Below are 23378 nucleotides of genomic sequence, written 5' to 3'. Positions count from 1 at the left end.
CTAGAACACTGTGCTGAACCCAGAAACCTGCATCATCATCCATAACCAATTGCAACCTCAAAAATTATATGTCAGAATGTATACGCTACTTTAGTGAAGCCAACATGTGTGTATACGCTACTTCGTTTAACCAAACCTGCGTATATGTCCAAAATTACTGAATCATAAAAACCTCTAAATCAAAACTATATCAACCAATAACATTATGAAGATCTACTATCAAATTATAGAGATCTAAACAAACAGCAGCAAAGATCACCTTTCTCACTTAATCAATCAATCAATCAGACTCAATCTCCTTATGCATTTAGTTTTACTTTCAGATCTAAGAAGACATCATTGACAGACAACAATAAAACAACAACACTGATCAGATAGATCATTCATTTCTAAATAATAGGCTTTTCTTTTGCATATGCTACTTGGAAGAGTCGAACCAGCGTGTATATGCACCTTCACCAAGGCAAACCAACATATAGATCTGCAAATACTAACTTAAAAATTCACAACTATTCCAGAATTTAGTCATACCTAGATCATAACATTTATAGGATAAAACATGCGTCAGTATTCAGATCTAGCCCAACAATTATTAGATCATACAATGATAAGTCATTTCAGGTCTAATGATCCTGATCCAACATTGTATCAAAAGGTGCACAAGATATTTCAGATCATCTCATAACCATAATCCTTACAACATAATATATACTTCAGATAGAAGTATTCATGAAAAACCCTTTCACTTGCACACCTAACCCTTTGATCTTCTCCTCATTATATAGTTTTTGGCCTCTCAATACCTAGACCAAAACAACACTTAGAACCTATGGTATTCTTGGACGGGATCAAATAACCATTACCCCGCTCAAAAGTGTGGGCTAATACCATGCTATTGACCCTTGGTATTCTTTAATCTTAAATTTCCTTGATTTTCCAACCCATACATGCTTGTCCTCTTGTGAAAGTCAGTGCATACATATATGCTCCTTCTGTACAGTGAACCCACTTGTATACGCTACTTTGACAAGGTGTACCTGCGTATATAGCTTAAATTGACTTAAAACATCCTTTTTCTTCAACCTCTTGATTCTAATCTGTAGTCCTTTGTTCCAACTTCTTGATCTTCTGTACCATTGCCCTGTTACCTCTGAATTGACCTGTTACAATGTGAGTTTCCCTTTATCAAATTTGAACTAACCTGTGAGTGAGTTTCCATCAAGGAAAACACCTATATCATAATGCCAACAATACTTATATGAGAATCACTAAGAAGCATTGATGCCTTATCAAATTAGCTGCATTATCATCTATTAGGTCATATGTTCATTTTTAGTTCACTTACCAATCAAAACATGATGAGATCCATACTTCATCATTGTCATAAAACATACTCATAACTAGCATATAAACAACATAAATAACAAGGATAAAACAACCATAAAATCCACATATAAACCAATACATTTACACATCAAATACTAAGGAGAAGGAACTCTTATCAATGAATGCATAAGCCAACCAGGTACGGGACTTCCACGAACCACCCAACCATAAATTGGTTGAACCAAATATTTGTTTCATCCAATCACCCTCGGGCCATATTCCAAGCATGAATGTGGGACTTCATAAGAAAAATCAACCAGGGCTTCCCGAGGCTACACCACCTCACCCTCATCAATGGAACCAAGTTTTACCGCAATGCCCCCTAGATCACTAGGTCCTAAACAAGCATGGATGCCACTGGATTTCTCCACATAAACCGTGAGGAATTTTCCTATCTCCTAGTCTCTAGGCTTTACCGTACATCCCACCATACAATGGTCGCAGATCCCTTGGCCATCGAGACTCCACATCCAGGATTTACCATTTATCCTGCCATTCATTGGCCAATGATCCTTAGGCCTAATCGAGGGCACCCACCTCTAGTATTTACCATATATCTTGACATTCACCGATCAAGGATTTCTAGGCCCACCGAGGTAACAAAAAATTTGGCTTTATCGCAACCCATAGTCCAATTTAGGGGTTACTAGGTCAAGGCTTTACCGCAATCCACAGTCTGATTCAGGGATCACTAGGCCATGTGTTTTTCCTCTTAGATACCACCTCACTTAGTTTCAAATCCATCCCACAATCTAACTCAACCAAAACATGAGAACCCCATCACACCATGGCTATCTAGAAATGGAAAGACAATGCTGAAGAACAATGTCACACTTGGACAAACCCATGCCCATGACAGCAAGAGAACCAAGAACACACATGCATACCCATGCATGCTATAACTAGCAAGGAAATCATACATTGATACCTGCAAATAATCTTGTTGTAGATACTTGATACTGCTCTTCCTTGCTTGATATTTGCTTCCCTTTTCATTCTTTGATTTCCTTAATCCAATGCTGAAGTGCTCCATGAAAACTTTAAGTCTCCAAGAGTATGAGAGAGAGAGAGAATAGAGAGAGAGCTCGAAAACTGAACTGACAAAAGTCTATGAATTGGTCCTCAAAAGCCTTTTTATCAATGAGGTCTCTATTTTCTTCAATTTCCTCTAGCTTCCTTCATTTTCCTCCTCACATGCATCCTATGACCTTTCACCTTCCTTTTCTCCTAATTTATTTTATTTTGATAAATAAATTTCCAAAAAATCCATTTTTGTTGTCCAAAGCCTTTGTCATTTTCCTTTAGCCATAATAATCAAAATGAACACCCACTAGGATTCTTTTCCCACCATTCAACTTGGAATACATGTCCCATGACCTTGGTCTTATGTTTTTGTTTACATGAATTTTTACCAGGATTGTTACATGAAATCCTCAATTCCCTCCCCCTAAGCCCCACCCATAGCCTGCATCTCTTTGCCATACATACATGGTACCATTGATTATATCTCCAAAATTATTTCTAAAATGAATATTCAAACATTATTTAGACCTTATAAAACCCTCAAGCACTTCTTCAAACCTATTAAAGATAGATATGATCCGATGCATGGTTCAGGTCTTTATCAAATCCCATACTTGTATGGAAAATATCATATTGGTCAAACAGGTAGATCCCTCCAAACTTGCTTCAAAGAACATGTTGTTGACACCAATCATAATCGTAATTACACTACCAAATCAGCCATCGAGTAACATTCGCATAAATATAACCATCTCATTTGATTTGGTGTGTACAAAAATCTTGGCTTCAAAACCCTTCTATACCACTTGAATCCTCTAAGAAGTTATTCAAATGGAAAAACATCGAAATAATTTCAACCGTGAAGATGGCTACAATCTCATCCATTCTTGGAAACTTACGATTCACCACCTTAGTCAATAATTTCCTTAGTTTACTTTATTTCTCTCCTCCCGCCCCAACCCATTTTTTCTTATCCTTCTCCTTCACCCATTCATCTCTTATTTTATCCCTTTCCTTTATTCTCTTTCCTTCCAATTTTTTTTTCCTCTCCACATTGTCCCCCCCACTCTCTTTGTTCACTTGTTCTTTAATTCTTGATCAATTCCCTCCCTTTCTTTTAATTTAATTTAATTTATATCTTTATCTGTAATTTATTAATTTGTTTTAAATTCTCCCTCAATGACTCTCTATCCTAATATTTTCTCATTCCTACTCTCTCTTTTTATCTTCCTTTGGCTTCTTTGTCCCTTCTCTTGCTCTTTAATTTTTGAACTTTTTCTTCCTTTTTTCATCCTTAGGTTATTTTCATCTCTTTTATTTTAATTTATTCCCATTTTCTTCCAACAATTAATTCTTTTCCTTATCTTTACTCATTTTGTTCTAAATTTGCTTAAATTTTTACCCAAAAAATCTTGTCCCTATCTATTTATTCTCATTCACAACACTCTCTTATTATCTTTTGTTTGGCTTCTTTGTCCGTAATGATGAGTGAAGTGTTTACCCAAAATGTCAAACACAACTTTTTCTCACACATAGTTTATATTCAGAAGTAATATCCAACATGAAAAACTATGGAAACTTGCATTTACATATTCTTAACCTCCATGGAGAGGATTGTCTTCGAGACATAAGGATCTTTGAGAAGCTTCGCAACAAAATAGCAAAGAGAGTTCTTGATCTAATTTTTTCCAAAATCATACATGGATGCCTCCATCTTTCCCAATTTCACTTAGTTTCGCCAATCCCATCCCAAAAGGCATAATCTTACATTCATATCCATAAGTGCTAGCCAAGTTATTCTTCGAGTTGAAATTAATTTCATTAAGTCAGCTCTTAGTCATCTCTCTCTCAAATATTTTCATCTCCATTTAAATATTAGCTCTATTTTCTACTCTTATCTATGAGATAGCATTGAAAGCATGCCATTTTATTCAACCTCGAAAACTTTTGCTTCCAACTCTGATAAACAAATTAAAAAACGTAATCACCTTCTCTCCAAGTTTCGAACCATTGATCCTCCTAGCCACCATATTTTTCCTAACTCCCCCCAACTTCATGTCAATCTTCCATCTAAACATATCATTTATTTCATTAGTTCTCCTCTGCATTCCTCTACTTACTCCAAGACCTCTTCTTCATTCCCCACTACTCTTGATCAGATCTCTTTCATTTCACCTAGCGAGTGTGAGGTCCTTCCCCATACCTACTCCCCTCCTTTGCACCCTTCCTCCCCTTGGTTTACATCTCTATTGGATTTCCATTTCAATGCACCCAATGATGTTTTTGCATTTGCAACCCCACGTTCCAATGACCTAGATCCTTCCTCAACACCACGACTATCCACCTGAGTGGTTCCTCAAGCACCACGACTACTTATCCCATTGGCTCCTCCTCTAATGTTGTGGCTTTTTATACCAGTCGCTTCATCGCAAGTGCAACATCCTCTAAGATTCCCTCTTCATTCCATGCCCCCAACCCATAGTATGTTTGATCCACCCTCCTACCCTTGCCTCTCTAGCTCCACAACATATGATCCTTTTAGCATTATAACCCCCCATCTCTTTTCTCCTGTACAACCTATTGACACCATGCTCCATGCAATTTCTTAGCCATCTTCCCTAGAATAAACCATATTTCTCCATTTAATTCATCCCCTCCCAACCATTTGGTTATTGATAATATTAATTTTTATTATCCCCCTATTATTTTATAAAATATAATAATAATGACCATATTAAAATTATTCTAACCCCCTCTCGAGAAAAATTAAAAATGATCCAATCAACATAAATGAATCTTTTATATTTAAATACTCGTCAGTATTTTTTTTAAGTATGACACATTTCAAGACTCGTCATCCCACGATTTCAAGCTTGCTTACGGAAGTGATGACGTTTACCTCATCTTCGCTGAGGAGAGAATGGAATGGAAGGCGTGGGGCGGCGGAATAAAATGATATGTACGGAGCGAAGCGAGATACCCATTACAAACCGATCAAACTCTTCCCTGTTACCCTGAACACCCATGGAAAGCCGTAAGCCCCACGTGGCTATCTTTCCCTCCGCGGGAATGGGCCATCTCATTCCTGTCGCTGAACTCGCCAAACGCCTCGCCAGCAGCCATGGACTCTCCATCACCTTCATCACCAGCAAATGGATGTTCTCGCCTGGTCTCATGGCTGCTTATTCGGAGTCCATGGCGTCCTCGGGTCTCGACATCAACATCATCCAGCTGCCGGAGGAGGAGATCGAGGGCGCACAACATCTGAAAATAGAAACTTACATATCTAAACTTTTGGAGGAATCGAAAGGATCAGTGAAAAATGTTCTAACATCCCTCGCCCACTCTGCCTCTCCCGTCTCTGCTTTCATCACTGAAGTTTTCTGCTCCACTATGTTCGATGTGGCCGCCGAGCTCTGTATACCCACATACGTATTCTACACTTCCGCTGCTTCTATGCTTTCAGTCACGTTATCTCTTCCCAAGCTTGTCTCGGAGATCCCAATTTCGTTTAAGGATGTAGATTTTCCAATAGTGTTACCGGGCATTCCGCCGATCCCTGGCAGTGATATGCCGACTCCCTTTCAGGACAGGTCGGATGAAAGCTTTTACTGGATCCTCAACCATTGCTCACGTCTGTGGGAAGTAACGGGCATTTTGGTAAACACGTTCGAGGAACTAGAGCATGAAGCGATCAAAGCTCTTGTGGAAAGAAAGATATCTAATCCCACGGAGGAGATTCGTCGAATGCCCCACATTTATCCAGTTGGGCCGCTCATCTCATCATCGTCGCTTCAACTCAACGATGAACTTGTGGAAAACGGAAGGGCGGATTGCCTCAAGTGGTTAGATAATCAGCCGCCTTCCTCGGTTCTCTTCGTTTCTTTCGGAAGCGGAGCCGCTCTGCCCAGGGCTCAGGTGACCGAACTCGCCATGGGATTGGAAGCAAGTCAACATCGCTTTCTGTGGGTGCTCCGCAGTCCGTCCAGCAGCTTTCTGTCCATCGAGGAAACACAGCTTTCCAACTGTTACCCGAGGGATTCGAGAGTCGAACCCGAGACCGAGGACTTGTTGTTGCTTCATGGGCGCCTCAGATTCATGTTCTCTCTCACCCATCCACCGGCGGTTTCCTTTCTCACTGTGGCTGGAATTCTGCCCTGGAGAGCATCTCACATGGAGTGCCGATTATCTGTTGGCCTCTCTTTGCGGAACAGAAAATAAACAGGCTTCTACTGATTAAAGAGTTTAAGGTGGCGATCGCAGCGAAGATGGAGAGCGATGATTTCGTAAAGGGAGGAGAAGTGGAGAGAGCAGTTAGGGAGTTGATGGAAGGAGAAAGTGGGGTGAGGGTAAGGGCGAGAGCAAGAGAATTGAAGGAGAAGGCCATGAATGCGTTGAAAGAAGGGGGCAGTTCGTACAAAGCCATGGCCGCTGCAGTGTCTGACTGGAGAACAAACGCAGCCAACGCATGCTTTCCAGCAGCGATGAACAAACTCCAGTCAGAAATTCTGTAGGTCTACAGTTCTCATCAATCCTACCTTGCCCTGCATAGTATGATGGTTTTATATTACATAGATTAGAAGAAACAGGAATAAAGTGAGGGAAAATATATGAGACCTATGGACGCTGTACGCCACCACATAAAAGCCACAGACGGAGTGACTAGTGAACCCCTGGCAAATGGGTTATGTTATGCTGTTTTCTCCGATTATTATAATTATTTTATTATATGCTTTGATTTTTAAGACTCATGTATGTAGATTCTGGTTTAGCAACGTACCCTCATTTCAACCATTCAAGATGAGTAAATACTCTACAAAATGAGGATTTTCGGAATATCAATTGGACCATTCAAGATGGGTAAATACCCTACAAAAAAGGATTTTTTTGAATATCAATAGGACTATTCAATATGGGTAAATACTCTACAAAATGAGGGGTTTTTTTAATATAAATAAGATTTCGAATACTGTAATCAATTTCTCTTTTCCTTGACTCTCTTGAATTTATACGCCATCACTATTTTCTAAACATGAGTATTCACTCTAATATAATTAGAGTATAAAGTTAAAGAATTTTTAACTTTTGGATATGCATGCCAGCACTATCATTTGTATTTACTCTCATTAATATAATTACAGCTTACCATAAGGAATTTGTAACTTTTATAAATGTAAGATTAAGATGGGAAGATTTTGAGTTTTTGGTATAATTTTACTATTATAAATTTTGAGATCTTTTTGTTTAGTGATACAATATTAAATGACATTATGATTTTGATTTTATTTTACTATTTAAAATGTTTTTTCATTATTTTCATTATAGCATTTTAAAAGTTATCGTAAATATATAAACATTGAAAATAACATTATTCAATAATAGAAATATTTCAAAACTTTAACTATATATAATTAAACAATTAATTGTTTTTTTTCAGCACGAAAAAAAACTATATATTTGTATTATATTCATTAAAGAAAATTGTACAGCAAAATATTTTTGGAAACCACTAGATATGGCTGATATATGTGGACCAAAACCACATAATGTGGAATGGAAAAAATCACTATTTCTGTTCTGCTACATATAGATCATATGGAGAAATATAAGATATAGGCAAAATAGATAGACAGTAATCAGAGCCAGATGCCAAATATATGTGAATATTTTTCAAGAAGGAAATCTAAATAGTGCCAATCAGATACATACTAGATAGACAACAATGAATAGAAAATTATGTACCCGGCATGCAAAAGTCTTGGATCTGGTAAGAGATGTTGTCCACCGTTATCTACATCATCTAGACATCTTGTGGAGATGAAAGGCCCTTTCTAGATAAAGCATCTGCCCTCCTGTTTTTATCCATATCAATGTGGATTATTGAGTAGTCCCTCCTGCAACTCCATAAAGCCTCAATCCTGTTCATCTATCATGTAAGATTGATATTTTTTATGATATGTTTTGACTGTACATGATCGATGATGACTATCGAATCTCCAAAAATTTGAAGCTTTTGTAAGTCAAGAAAGTCACAAAAAGATAGAAGACGAGCAAGAGCCTCATATTCTTCCCAAACATCATTCTTCATGATAGACTCATATTCTTCGGTCATAGCATCCTTCCATACTTGATGCTTGACGGCATCTGAGAATGACGAAGGTTCATTTTGTATGATCGTGCTCATGATGGTCAGGTATCCCTGATACCTATTAGGTTTCTTACTTTCACGAAAGGTTCCTCGGGGTGCAACATGTCCTTCAACATCATCAAGTAGCCCCCTAAGCCATGAAGGCCTCTTCCTAGAAGAGGAAGGTTCATGTGGAGGAGGATCAATCGGATCCATGGGTTCTTCTACATCAGGCATTGATTCATCATCCTTTTCTTTCGGTTCCCTGGTGTCGGCTTCTTGAGAGCTCCTCAAAGTCGGAAGATTGTTCACCTTGCTGAGAGCCATATCTTCGTCAAAGGTGACATCATGACTAATTACGACTTCCCTTTGACCGGCTACATAGATTCTATAGCCTTTAGTATTTTCACCATAGCCCACAAAAATTCCCTTCTTTCCAGATGCACCCAATTTATTTCTTTTCTCTTTCGGCACATGAAAATATACAGGGCTTCCAAAAATTCTAAAATGAGAAACATCAGGTTTCTTACCGGTGAACTTTTCTTCAGGAGTCTTGGAACCCAATGCTTGATGAGGGCATCGATTTTGTACATATACAGCAGTGTTTGTAGTTTCAGCCCATAGAAACTTTAGAAGTCTTTGATTATGTAGCATGGACCGGACAGCTTCCACAATCATGCGGTTCTTCCTTCCCACCACACCATTCTGCTCAGGAGTACGTGGTGTAGTAGTCTCCCTCTTAATGCCAGCCTTAGATATGCCTGAGTGAACCAATTGTAATATATCGGAGGTCTTGCTTTGGCTTGAGGGGAATGGTCCCCTTTTGAGCTTTCCTTCAACACATCCCGGACATACACCTTCTTTCTCTACTTGGAATTCGGGCATCCTTGTTACCATCTGTCTTACATCGGGTAGAGCTTTGTAATGAAGGTGGGCAAACCTCCGATGCCAAAGTTTGGACTGAAGAGTTGTGTCACAAGACATGACACCTAGCGGACTTCCATCGACCTGATATAATGAATCAACTTGGAACCCAAGAGTAAAGGCATCTTTAACATTATTTTTCCATATGCGTAGCTTGCCATCGCTAAAGGTTACCTTGTAGCCTTTGTCTTCCATTGCCGAGATGGACACTCGGTTCTTTTGAGGTCAGGTGCATTTAATACATTCTGGACTTTCTAGCCTTCTTGAATGGTTGTCCTCTTCCTCGATCCCCAGCTCTCCTCTTACCTTTGCTGTTGAATTTGTTATTCCTTTGATTTGCCATCAAAGGGATTTTGGTCATTGTCCCGGTGTGAGTCCTTTCTATCAGGGCACTCCCTTGAATAGTGACCTGCTTTATCGCAGATGTAACATCGTCCTTTTCTTCCACCCTTAGGTCCAGACTTTCCTTTTGATTTAGTACCAGAATTATTTCTTTTCTTAGCATGAGAAGAAAAGGCAGTAAGAGGACCTTTAGGCATGGGCATTTCTTGCTCTTCTTCCCTTGTTTCTTCTTGAATGCATCTAGCCATTAATTCCTTGAAACCAGGAATTACATTATAGTTCAGAAGAGTAGTCCTGAACACGTACCATTCGGATGGTAATCCTCCAAGAGTCGTGAGTGCCATTTCCCAGTCTATCGTAGATTTCCTTGGAGGTGTCCAGTTCAGAGATGTAGGCCACCAAGTGCTTGTCGATAGAGTCCCGGATGATCTTCTATTTTGACTTCTTTGGTTTTCCATTTGTTCCATGCAGCAGCGGATGCATTTGATGGAGGCTCAACAATATTGCCTCTTACATGGTCCAGCACTCCTGGATCTTCTAGGGTTAGATCGATAGACATCTTCCATGCGTGATAGTCATCTTTCTCACAGAGCTTGTCTTCGGCAGGAAAGAGTGTTGAGGACCCCATAGTTCTTTTAGGATAGCCTTGCCAATCTTCTCTTCAGTGATTGCTCTTGCTCTTGCTCGGGCTTTGTCTTCACCTCAGCTCTGATACATGTTGAGTTATGGTATGTTCTATGCTTATAACAGTTTACTTCTTTTTCTTATTATATTCCACAGATTAGCAATCACATGTACATAAAGTAAAGTGCAGATAGAACATTAAACGATCGACAGAAAACAAGCAAAGACAAGAGACATAAGATGTGGCAGCTAGCCAGGGACAAACCCCACAATGTGTGGGGAAACCCTTTGATCAAATCTTCTTTTATCTTCAATAATTTAGCAGAGAGAAAGAGTACAATAAATCTGATTCATATCAGCAGTAGCAAACCCTAGATTAGCAGCATCAGCATTAGTAGCTTCATTATCAAACTAAGGCAGACGATATCTCACAAACCGACCGTCAGATTGACTTCATTCCACCACCAAAAGTTTCCGCTTCTAGAGTAGGTTCAGATGAACCTACAGCACAGTTCAGATGAGGAGATATTCTAGGCCACACAGGTCAATCTTTACTTCTGTAGTTGCAGCTTCAATTTCAGCAGTTTCCGACTTCAAACTAGGGCAATCGATATCTTGCAAACCGTTCGTCGGATTGACTTCATTCCACCACCAAAATTTTCGTCTTTCAGAGGAGATCTAGATGGAACTATAGTGTATTTCTAAAGAGGAGATCTTCTAGGCCACTCAATTCAATCTTTACTTCTGTAGTTGCAGCTTCAGTTCCAACAATTTTCAGCTTCACATGTGTGAGAAAGAGACCCTTTTTTGCGCAGTAGAGAAGAGACTCATTTCTGCGCAGTAGATAGAGAGAGATGTGATGAGATGAGTGAGTTCAAATGAGGAAAAGTCCTCTTATATTTATACACAATGTTGGTGGGTGAATAGATGTGACTGTTGGACTTCTGAGCCTACATGAGTTGTAGGTTGGCTTGATAATAATTCCATAACCAAAATAAATTCATATCTCCATGAATACTTATCGGAATCGGATGATCTTTATATCAATCCTACACCTCTCGACAAGAGGAATCTAATAAAAATATTATCAGCCATGAATAAGATGACCCACATGAAGTTTTTCCCTGGTTGCCAATTTTAACAACCATATATCCTGCCATTCACTGGCCATTGATCCTTAGGCCTGATCGAGGGCACCCACCTCTAGGATTTACCATATATCCTAACATTCACCGATCAAGGGTTTCTAGGCCCGCCGTGGTAACAAAAAAAATTGCTTTATCGCAATCCACAGTCTGGTTCAGGGGTTACTAGGTTAAGGCTTCACCGCAATCCATAGTCTAATTCAGGGATCACTAGGCCATGTGTTTTTTCTTTTAGATACCACCTCATTGAGTTTCAAATCCATCCCACAATCTAACTCAACCAAAACATGAGAACGCCATCACATCATGGCTATCTGAAAATGGCAAGATAATGCTGAAGAATAATGTCACACTTGGAAAAACCCATGCCCATGACAGCAAGAGAACCAAGAACACACATGTATACCCATGCATGCCAGAACTAGCAAGGAAATCATACATTGATACCTACAAATAATCTTATTGTAGATGCTTGATCCTGCTCTTACTTGCTTGATATTTGCTTCACTTTTCCTTCTTTGCTTTCCTTAATCCAATGTTGAAGTGCTCCAGGAAAACTTTAGGTGTCCAAGAGTACGAGAGAGAGAGAGAATAGAGAGAGAGCTCGAAAATTGAACTGACAAAAGTCTATGAATTGGTCCTCATAAGCCTTTTTATCAATGAGGCCTCTATTTTCTTCAATTTCCTCTAGCTTCCTTCATTTTCGTCCTCACATGCATCCTGCGACCTTTCACCTTCCTTTTCTCCTAATTTATTTCATTTTGATAAATAAATTTCCAAAAAATCCATTTTTGCTATCCAAAGCCTTTGTCATTTTCCTTTAGCCACAATAATTGAAATGAACACCCACTAGGATTCTTTTCCCACCATTAAACTTGGAATACGTGTCCCATGACCTTGGTCTTAAGTTTTTTTTACATGAATTTTTACCATGATTGTTACACCAAATCCTAAATTCCCTCCCCCTAAGCCCCACCCATAGCCTACATCTCTTTGCCATACATACATGGTACCATTGATTGTATCTCCAAAATTCTTTCTAAAATGAATATCCAAACATTATTTAAACCTTATAAAACCCTCAAGCACTTCTTCAAACCTATTAAAGATAGATTTGATCCGATGCCTGGCTCAGGTCTTTATCAGATCCCATACTCCTATGGAAAATATCATATTGGTCAAACAGGTAGATCCCTCCAAACTTGCTTCAAAGAACATGTTGCTGACACCAATCATAATCGTAGTTGCACTACCAAATCATCCATCGAGGAACATTCGCATAAATATAACCACCTCATTTTCTTTGGTGTCTACAAAAATCTTGGCTTCAAAACCCTTCTATACCACTTGAATCCTCTAAGAAGTTGTTCAAATTGAAAAACATCGAAATAATTTCAACCGTGAAGATGGCTACAAACTCATCCATTCTTGGAAACCTACGATTCACCACCTTAGTCAATAATTTCCTTAGTTTGCTTTATTTCCCTCCTTCCCCCCAACCCATTTTTTCTTATCCTTCTCCTTCACCCATTCATCTCTTATTTTATCCCTTTCCTTTATTCTCTTTCCTTCCAATTTTTTTTCCTCTCCTCATTGTCCCTCCCCCCTCTCTTTGTTCACTTGTTCTTTAATTCTTGATCAATTTCCTCCCTCTCTTTTAATTTAATTTATATCTTTATCTGTAATTTATTAATTTGTTTTAAGTTCTCCCTCAATGACTCTCTATCCTAATATTTTCTCATTCCTGATCTCTCTTTTTATCTTCCTCTGGCTTCTTTGTCCCTTCTCTTGCTCTTTAATTTTTGAACTTTTTCTTCCTTTTTTCATCCTTAGGTCATTTTCATCTCTTTTATTTTAATTTATTCCCATTTTCTTCCAACAATTAATTCTTTTCCTTATCTTTACTCATTTTTTTCTAAATTTGCTTAAATTTTTCCCCAAAAACTCTTTATCCCTATCTATTTATTCTCATTCACAACACTCTCTTATTATCTTTTGTTTGGCTTCTTTGTCCCTAATGATGAGTGAACTGTCTGCCCAAAATGTCGAACACAACTTTTTCTCACACATATTTTATATTCAGAAGTAATATCCAACATGAAAAACTATGGAAAGTTGCATTTACATATTCTTAACCTCCATGGAGAGGATTGACTTCGAGACATAAGGATCTTTAAGAAGTTTTGCAACAAAATAGCAAAGAGAGTTCTTCATCTCATTTTTTCCAAAATCATACGTGGATGCCTCCATCTTTCCCAATTTCACTTAGTTTCGCCAATCCCATCCCAAAAGGCATAATCTTACATTCATATCCATAAGTGCTAGCCAAGTTATTCTTTGAGTTGAAATTAATTTCATTAAGTCAGCTCTTAATCATCTCTCTCTCAAATATTTTCATCTCCATTTAAATATTAGCTCTATTTTCTACTCTTATCTATGAGATAGCATTGAAAGCATGCCACTTTATTCAACCTCGAAAACTTTTGCTTCCAGCTCTGTTAAACAAATTAAAAAATGTAATCACCTTTTCTCCAAGTTTCGAACGATTGATCCTCCTAGCCACCATCTTTTTCCTAACTCCCCCCTACTTCATGTCAATATTCCATCTAAACATATCATTTATTTCATTAGATCTCCTCCTCATTCCTCTACTTACTCCAATCCATCTTCTTCTGTGTGATTCCCCACTACTCTTGATCAGATCTCTTTCATTTCACCTAGCCAGTGTGAGGTCCTTCCCCATACTCCTCCCCTCCTTCGCACCCTTCCTCCCGTTGGTTTACATCTCTATTGGATTTCCATTTCAATGCACCCAATGATGTTTTTGCATTTGCAACCCCACGTTCCAATGCCCTAGATCCTTAACACCATGACTATCCAACTCAGTGGTTTCTCAAGCACCACGACTACCTATCCCATTGGATCCTTCTCTAATGTTGTGGCTTTTTATCCTAGTTGCTTCATCGCAAGTGCAACATCCTCTAAGATTACCTCTTCATTCCATGCCCCCAACCCATAGTATGTTTGATCCACCCTCCTACCCTCACCTCTCTAGCTCCCTAACATATGATCCTTTTAGCATTATAATCCCCCCTCTTTTCTCCAACCTGTACAACCTACTCACACCATGCTTCACGCAATTTCTTAGCCATCTTCCCTAGAATAAATCATATTTCTCCATTTAATTCATCCCCTCCCAACCATTTGGTTATTGATAATATTAATTTTTATTATCCCCCTATTGTTTTATAAAATATAATAATAATGACCATATTAAAAATTATTCTAACCTTCTCTCAAGCTTTTTCTCTAATAGTGATACCCCACTGTTAGTTCCCTTTAATATTACTCCCAATAATATGTCCAATTATGATAAATTATGATAATATTAATAACCTTCTTAGTAATAATAATAAAAATCACCCTATGATCAATAACAATAATATTGATCATGATTATCGTAGTAATAATAATAGTAACTACCATCTTAACATTAATAATGTAGTATACCTAAGGTGGATAATATGGGGTACAAAGGGAGGTACCCAAGGGAATAATGTAATAATGGGATGGGCCATAGTAATAAATAAGGTGGTTAACCTGTATCATGTAAGGGACCACAAGTAGTTAGCAATAATGTAATAAGCCCATGGTATTATATAGATGGTATTAAGGGAACCATGGTAATGACCCATGGTATTGTATGTATGAGGCCTATATAGAGGCTAGAGACTCCCCATTGAGAGATGTCAAGGAATATTGTATGAACATGCATATGGTTTGTAGAGTGTTCTCCTTCCTTAAGAAGTGAATGTATGATGTTGCCCTACCTTAAGGGTTTGATATTAATAAAGTGAAGAATTTCTATCTATATTCAGATCTTGTTATTTCTTGAGTTTATTTTCATTGTCTTACATTTTCATATCAGATCTATAACAAGTGGTACCAAAGCACTTTCTTGGGCAAAGTGGAGAATATTTTTTTATTTTTGCAGGAATGTTTTGGGGATGCGAGTTTGCAGATCGAATCTGTACATTTTGGTGCAAAATATATAGAATCTAATTGCAGATCTGGGTTGTTGGTGAAAAAATACCCAATTTGAAAAAAAAATCAGACTAATCGGAGTCTAGAAGAGGGAGATATTGCTGATTTAAAAATCAGTTGGGTTGCAGACATTTTTCGAGGAGGTGAGTTTGTAGAGTAGATCTGTATGTTCTGGTGCAAAATATGCAAAATCTAATTGCAGATCTGGATTGTTTGTGAAAAAATACCCAAGTTAAAAAAAAATCGGCCGAATCGGAGTCCGGATGAGGGAGATATTGTTGATTTAAAAATTAGTTGGGTTGCAGACATTTTTTCGGGGTGGCAAGTTTGTGGAGAAGATCTATGTGTTCTGGTGCAAATTCTGCAGAATCTAATTGCAGATCTAGATTGTTTGTGAAAAAATACCCAAGTTCAAAAAAAAAAATCAGTCGAATTGGAGTTCGGATGATGGAGATATCGCTGATTTAAAATCAGCTATTTTTTCAGAAATTCTTTGTGATGGCAGGACAAGTGCAGCACAAATTAGAAATTCCAGTACCTAGATCAGGATTTCTATCATATGGGAAGATGCATAATGGTTGTTCCATTTCTGAAAACAGGTCATAATAGGGATTCTGAGCAATATTGACAGAATTGTGGCCATTTCAAATTTTTGCCAAGTAAGCGTTTTCTTTTCAAAACCCTCTTCATGGCGGTTCTATGTTTTACAGGAAAAGATAATGGTCCTACTATTGGAGAATTCATATCAAAAGTCATTATGGGCAAAACATTGGAAACTTTTCATAGCGACTAATATGGAAGATGAGGCTGCCAAATTGTTTAGCTTAGTTCAGAGAAAGAAGTTGTACAACCTTTCAAATGAGGAATTTGAAAAATTACTTTTAGACAAATGGTCTCATGCCAGAAAACAAGATAATGACAAACATGTGGGGTTATTTCGTACTGGTATCTCCTTATTGCAGGTTCATGGATTGCTTCAGAAGGAGAAGATCATTGTGTCTATAAATCCTTGTTGCAAGAAGAATCTTATAAATGTCAATTTGACAAAAAAATTGCAAGTCCCAGAACGTATAGATCTACTCCGCAAACTCGCCGCCCCAAAAAAATGTTTGCAACCCAACTGATTTTTAAATCGGCAATATCTCCCTCATCCGGACTCCAATTTAGCCGATTTTTTTTTTGAACTTGGGTATTTTTTCATGAACAATCCAGAGCAGCAATTAGATTTTGTATATTTTTCACTAGAACATACAGATCTACTCTACAAACTCTTTGCCCCAAAAAATGTTTGCAACCCAACTGATTTTTAAATCAGCAATATCTCCCTCATTTGGACTTTGATTCGGCCGATTTTTTTTTCAAATTGGGTATTTTTTCACCAACAACCCAGATCTGCAATTAGATTCTGTAGATTTGCACCAAAATGTACAGATCTGATCTGCGAACTTGCCGCCCCAAAAAATTCCTACAAAAATAAAAAAATATTCTCCACTTTTCCCAAGAAAGTGCTTTGATACTACTTGTTATAGCTCTAATTTGAAAATATATGACAATATAAATAAACCCAAGAAATTACTAGATCTGAATATATATAGAAATGCTTCACTTTATTGATCAAACCCTTAAGGTAGGGGAACACCATACATTCACTCCTTAAGGAAGGAGAACACTCCACAAACCATATGCATGTTCATATAATAATCCTTGACATCTCTCAATGAGGAGTCTCTAGCCTCTATATAGGCCTCATACATACAATACCATGGGTCATTACCATGGTTCCCTCAGTACCATTTATTTAATACCATGGGCTTATTACATTATTGCTAACTACTTTTGGTCCCTTACATGATACGAGTTAACCACCTTATTTATTACTATGGCTCATCCCATTATTACATTATTCCCTTGGGTACCTTTCTTTGTACCCCATATTATCCCCCCTAGGTATACTACAAATAATAATACCATAATTAATAACAACAATACTAATTATCATAATTATCTTTTAATACTCATAGTAGCGTTAATAATATTAATAATCATAGTCATAATAATCACATCCATAGCCCATATAATACTAATAATAATACTAATAATATTAATATTAATAATATCCAAAATTCTGCAAGTATGCCAATATCTCCCATTCCCAGGCCCCCGCCCCCCCCCCCCCCCCCCCTCTTCCCCTTCCCCTTCCCTTCCTCCCTGTGTTATTAATCTACCTTCTGTAATCTTGGACTCCCCAATCATGAGTCTCCTTGAGAGAGGTTTCAACTTCGCCCTTGCTCCCCACCAGATTTCGAAAGAAGAAATTTTATTTTCTATTGAAATTATTATTTTTCATCTCCCCCCACATGAGGATGATTAAATTTAGCAAGATTGTGGTAGAATTCTTCGACAATCCAAACCACTTGAGCCTAGTCTTCCTAAAGATGAGCTTTTAGCCATTAGTTTCCTCAATGATAACTTTGATATCATCTTGCTCAAAGTTGATAAAGGAAATTTTACGGTTCCCATGAACACCTATGATTATGATTCCAAAATCCTTGACCTCCTATCTTCCCCATCTTATAGGCCTCTCCCCAAGAACCCCATCAACACCATTACTAATTTGATCACCAAAACTATAAAATCCTCCTCTTTATATTCCAACACCCAAAAACGATTAATGCCCCACACTTCCTAGACCTCTAAGATCTATGGGAAACCCAAAATCCGTAAAAATGATATCCCATTTCGTACAATAAACAATGTTGTTAATGCTCCTATTCATGCACTTTCTCATTTCTTAGCCTCCAAACTCCAACCCTTTGTAGGAAATTCCTCCTCCTTTATCAAATACTCCAACGATTTTATCCTAAAAACCCATCTCTTTGTCCTGGATCCCAACGATATTATGGTTAGCTTTGATGTAGTTTCTTTATTCACTAAGATTCACGTCCATGAGGCCTATAACATCCTTTCCAATCTTGTAGACTCTAAAACTCTTAATGTCATCAACATTTTCCTCTCCTTTAGTTTTTTTATGTTTAAAGGTACCTGATATGAACAAAATGAAGGCACAATGATGGGTTCCTCATTATCCCCTATTATAGCTAACATCTTCATGGAGAATTTTGAAGAATTAGCTCTTAAAAGTTCTCCCTTTAAACCCAAGTGTCGGTATTGTTATGTTGATGACACTTTTGTCATTTGGCCTCATGGTCGTCCTGCCCTTACATCCTTCCTAAACCATCTCAACAACATTTCTCCCTGCATCCAATTTACCACGGAAATCCATAATGACAATTATGTTCCCTTCCTTGATGTTCTTGTCTCCCATCAACCTAATGGTACCCTTACATACCAATTTTATTGAAAAAGGACCCATATCGACAGATACCTTCATACCCATTCCCCCCATCATCCTGCACAAAAAGGTGTTGCTTTAAAAACCCTAGTCACCAGAGCCTTTCGAATCTTTGCACCTTAATTCATTGTTCAGGAAAATGCTCACTTATCTAAAGCCTTCAGAACTAGTGTTTACGCCTCCTCACAAATTCATAGAGCCTTCAAGCCAAACCGTAATTCTCAACCCAAATCCTTAACCTCCCCTTGCCTGCACCCCCCCACTTCCCACCCTCGCCCATATCTTGCATCTCTTTTCCCTACATACATGGTACTATTTCTAAAAAGAATAATCAAACTTTATTTAAACCCTGTAAAACCCTCAATCACCTCTTGAAACCTATTAAATATAGATTAGATCCAATGCTTGGCTCAAATGTTTATCAAATCCCTTGCTCCCATGGAAAATCCTATGTTGTCCAAACAAGTAGATCCCTCCAAACATGCCTCAAAGAAAATGTTGTTGACACCAATCAAAATCGCATTACCAAATCAATTATCAAGAAACATTCACATAAATATAACCACCTCATTTGCTTCAGGGATACTAAAATAGTTACTTTAAAACCCTTCTATACCACTTGAATTATCCGAGAAGTTGTTGATATTAAAAAACACCCAAATAATTTCAATGGTGAAGATGGATACAAACTCAATCATTCTTGGAAACCTATGATTCACCTCCTCAGTCAATAATTTCCTTAGTTTGCTTGTCTTCCCTCCTTTCCTCTCAACCCATTTTTTCTTATCCTCCTCCTTCACCCTTTCATCTCTTATTCTTTTGCTTTCCCCTATTCACTTCAAAAAAATTGTCCTCTTCTCCCCCACCCCCTCTCTTTGTTCACTTGTTCCTTAATTATGGATCCATTTTTTCCTTTAATCCTTAGGTCCTTTTAATCTCTTTTAATTTAATTTATATCTTTGTTGCATAGTCTAAACATGCCACAATTTCACCGAGAAAACAATAGAGATTCTGGCATGATTTTAAGAAAATCTGGCAGAAATTTTTGAAAATATAGGTTATAGTTGTCAAGCTTTAGTATTTTGGGTGCCCCAATGGTTCTTGATGGTGCTAAATCCATTTCTGCTATCAAAAAATTGATTTAAACACTACCACAGTTAGATTTCCTGAAAAATCAAAATGTCGAATTTTGGCGATAAATTCATTGCCTAGACGAAATTGTGGCCTCTATAGGCAATGCCTATCTTTATTTTTAATTTAGTAATTAATTTGTTAACTTGTCTTAAATTCTCCCTCAATGATTCTGTATCCTAAGTTTCTCATTCCCACTCTCTCTCATTATCTTGCTTAGCTTCTTTGTCCCTTCTTTTGCTCCTTAATTTTTTATTTTTGTCTTCCTTAGTTCATTTTCATCTCTTTTATTTTAACTCATTCCCATTTTCTTCAACTTGTTAATACATTTCCTTATATTTAATTAATTTATTAATTTGGATTCAATTTTCCTCCAATGAATTTTTATCCCTATCTATTTATTCTCATTCCCAACACTCTCTTATTATCTTTTGTTTGACTTCTTTATCCTTGATGATAAGTTTATCCTTGATGGTAAGTGGAGTGTCCACCCTATACATACGACTCTCAATTTAAAAATAGTTTTATTGTTGTTATACCTATTATTTTATTATTATTATAACTTATCTAAATTGTTTTATATATTTTCTCAAATTATTTAGCAAATTAAACAGTTAGAAAATAAAATATTGTACCATTTTTCTATGGTTTATATTCTATTTCATTATAATTTTAATTGTTTATATTCTATTTCATTATAATTTTAAAATAAAAAAATGACACTAATAAAACTTATAAATATAATTTCTATTTTATGTATATTATATTTTATATTCTATTTCATAATAATTTTAAAATAAAAATATTCACAATATTAAAATTTATAAATATAATTTATGTTTTATAGGTTTATAATTTGTTCTTATTTATTTGGACATTATTCTTGACAATTTTTTTTAAGTATGACATAATCCATGACACACGTACAGTACTTTGAGTATAATAAAATCTAAGCCATACAAATAATTAAATCAGAAAAATTAAAAATGATCAAATCAACATAAATTACATAATAATATGTTTCAATAATGTCATATAATCTTTTATATTTAAAGACTCGGTCAGTGTTTTTTTCTGAAGCATGACATACTTAAAGACTCGTCATCCCACGATTTCAAGCTTGCTTACGGAAGCGATGACGTTTACCTCATCTTCGCTGAGGAGAGAATGGAATGGAAGGCGTGGGGCGGCGGAATAATATGATATGTACGGAGCGAAGCGAGATACCCATTACAAACAGATCAAACTCTTCCCTGTTACCCTGAACACCCATGGAAAGCCGTAAGCCCCACGTTGCTATCTTTCCCTGCGCGGGAATGGGCCATCTCATTCCTATCGCTGAACTGGCCAAACGCCTCGCCAGGAGCCATGGACTCTCCATCACCTTCATCACCAGCAAATGGATGTTCTCACCTGGTCTCATGGCTGCTTATTCGGAGCCCCTGGCGTCCTCGGGTCTCGACATCAACATCATCGAGCTGCCGGAGGAGGAGATCGAGGGCGCACAATATCTGAAAATAGCAACTTACATATCTAAACTTTTGGAGAAATCGAAAGGATCAGTGAAAAATGTTCTAACATCCCTCGTCCACTCTGTCCCTCCCGTCTCTGCTTTCATCACTGAAGTTTTCTGCTCCACTATGTTCGATGTGGCCGCCGAGCTCTGTATACCCACATACGTATTCTACACTTCCGCTGCTTCTATGCTTTCAGTCACGTTATCTCTTCCCAAGCTTGTCTCGGAGATCCCAATTTCGTTTAAGGATGTAGATTTTCCAATAGTGTTACCGGGCATTCCGCCGATCCCTGGCAGTGATATGCCGACTCCCTTTCAGGACAGGTCGGATGAAAGCTTTTACTGGATCCTCAACCATTGCTTACGTCTGTGGGAAGTAACGGGCATTTTGGTAAACACGTTCGAGGAACTAGAGCATGAAGCGATCAAAGCTCTTGTGGAAGGAAAGATATCTAATCCCACGGAGGAGATTCGTCGAATGCCCCACATTTATCCAGTTGGGCCGCTCATCTCATCATCGCCGCTTCAACTCAACGATGAACTTGTGGAAAACGGACGGGCGGATTGCCTCAAGTGGTTAGACAATCAGCCGCCTTCCTCGGTTCTCTTCGTTTCTTTCGGAAGCGGAGCCGCTCTGCCCAGGGCTCAGGTGACCGAACTCGCCATGGGATTGGAAGCAAGTCAACATCGCTTTCTGTGGGTGCTCCGCAGTCCGTCCAGCAGCTTTCTGTCCATCGAGGAAACAGAGCTTTCCCAACTGTTACCCGAGGGATTCGAGAGTCGAACCCGAGACCGAGGACTTGTTGTTGCTTCATGGGCGCCTCAGATTCATGTTCTCGCTCACCCATCCACCGGCGGTTTCCTTTCTCACTGTGGCTGGAATTCTGCCCTGGAGAGCATCTCACATGGAGTGCCGATTATCTGTTGGCCTCTCTTTGCGGAACAGAAAATAAACAGGCTTCTACTGATTAAAGAGTTTAAGGTGGCAATCGCAGCAAAGATGGAGAGCGATGATTTCGTTAAGGGAGGAGAAGTGGAGAGAGCAGTTAGGGAGTTGATGGAAGGAGAAAGTGGGATGAGGGTAAGGGCGAGAGCAAGAGAATTGAAGGAGAAGGCCATGAATGCGTTGAAAGAAGGGGGCAGTTCGTACAAAGCCATGGCCGCTGCAGTGTCTGACTGGAGAACGAACGCAGCCAACGCATCCTTTCCAGTAGCGATGAACAAACTCCAGTCAGAAATTCTGTAAGTCTACAGTTCTCATCAATCCCAATGTAACACCTTGCCCTGCATAGTATGATGGTTTTATATTACTTAGATTAGAAGAAAAAGGAATAAAGTGAGGGAAAATATATGAGACCTATGGACATTGTACGCCACCACATAAAGGCCACAGACGGAGGGACTAGTGAAATGCTGTTTTCTCCGATTTTTATAATTATTTTATTATATGCTTTGATGTTTAAGACTCATGTATGTAGATTCTGGTTTAGCAACGTACCCTCATTTCAACCATTCAAGATGAGTAAATACTCTACAAAATGAGGATTTTCGGAATATCAATAGGACCATTCAAGATGGGTAAATACCCTACAAAATGAGGAATGAGGATTTTCGGAATATCAATAGGACCATTCAAGATGGGTAAATACCCTACAAAATGAGGATTTTTTTGAATATCAATAGGACTATTCAAGATGGGTAAATACTCTACAAAATGAGGGGTTTTTTTTTAATATAAATAAGATTTAGAATAATGTAATTAAT

At 38.0% G+C, this 23378-nt stretch overlaps 2 pseudogenes; both read left to right on the top strand.

Annotated features, from left to right (window-relative positions):
* The first annotated feature begins 5433 nt into the window (after positions 1–5433).
* On the top strand, positions 5434–6923 carry LOC149161898 (UDP-glycosyltransferase 72B1 pseudogene; annotated as a pseudogene).
* A 14440-nt stretch (positions 6924–21363) lies between these two features.
* LOC149161897 (UDP-glycosyltransferase 72B1 pseudogene) lies at positions 21364–23009 on the top strand (annotated as a pseudogene).
* The last annotated feature ends 369 nt before the right edge of the window (positions 23010–23378 follow it).

This window comes from Pinus tabuliformis, chromosome 5_2 (genome assembly GCF_031772625.1).
Source record: "Pinus tabuliformis cultivar Carrire ecotype Pingquan chromosome 5_2, CPIR1, whole genome shotgun sequence".
Lineage (NCBI taxonomy): Eukaryota > Viridiplantae > Streptophyta > Pinopsida > Pinales > Pinaceae > Pinus > Pinus tabuliformis.
The sequence above is the reverse complement of the archived record's forward strand: the minus strand, read 5'-3'. Positions and strand labels throughout refer to the sequence as shown.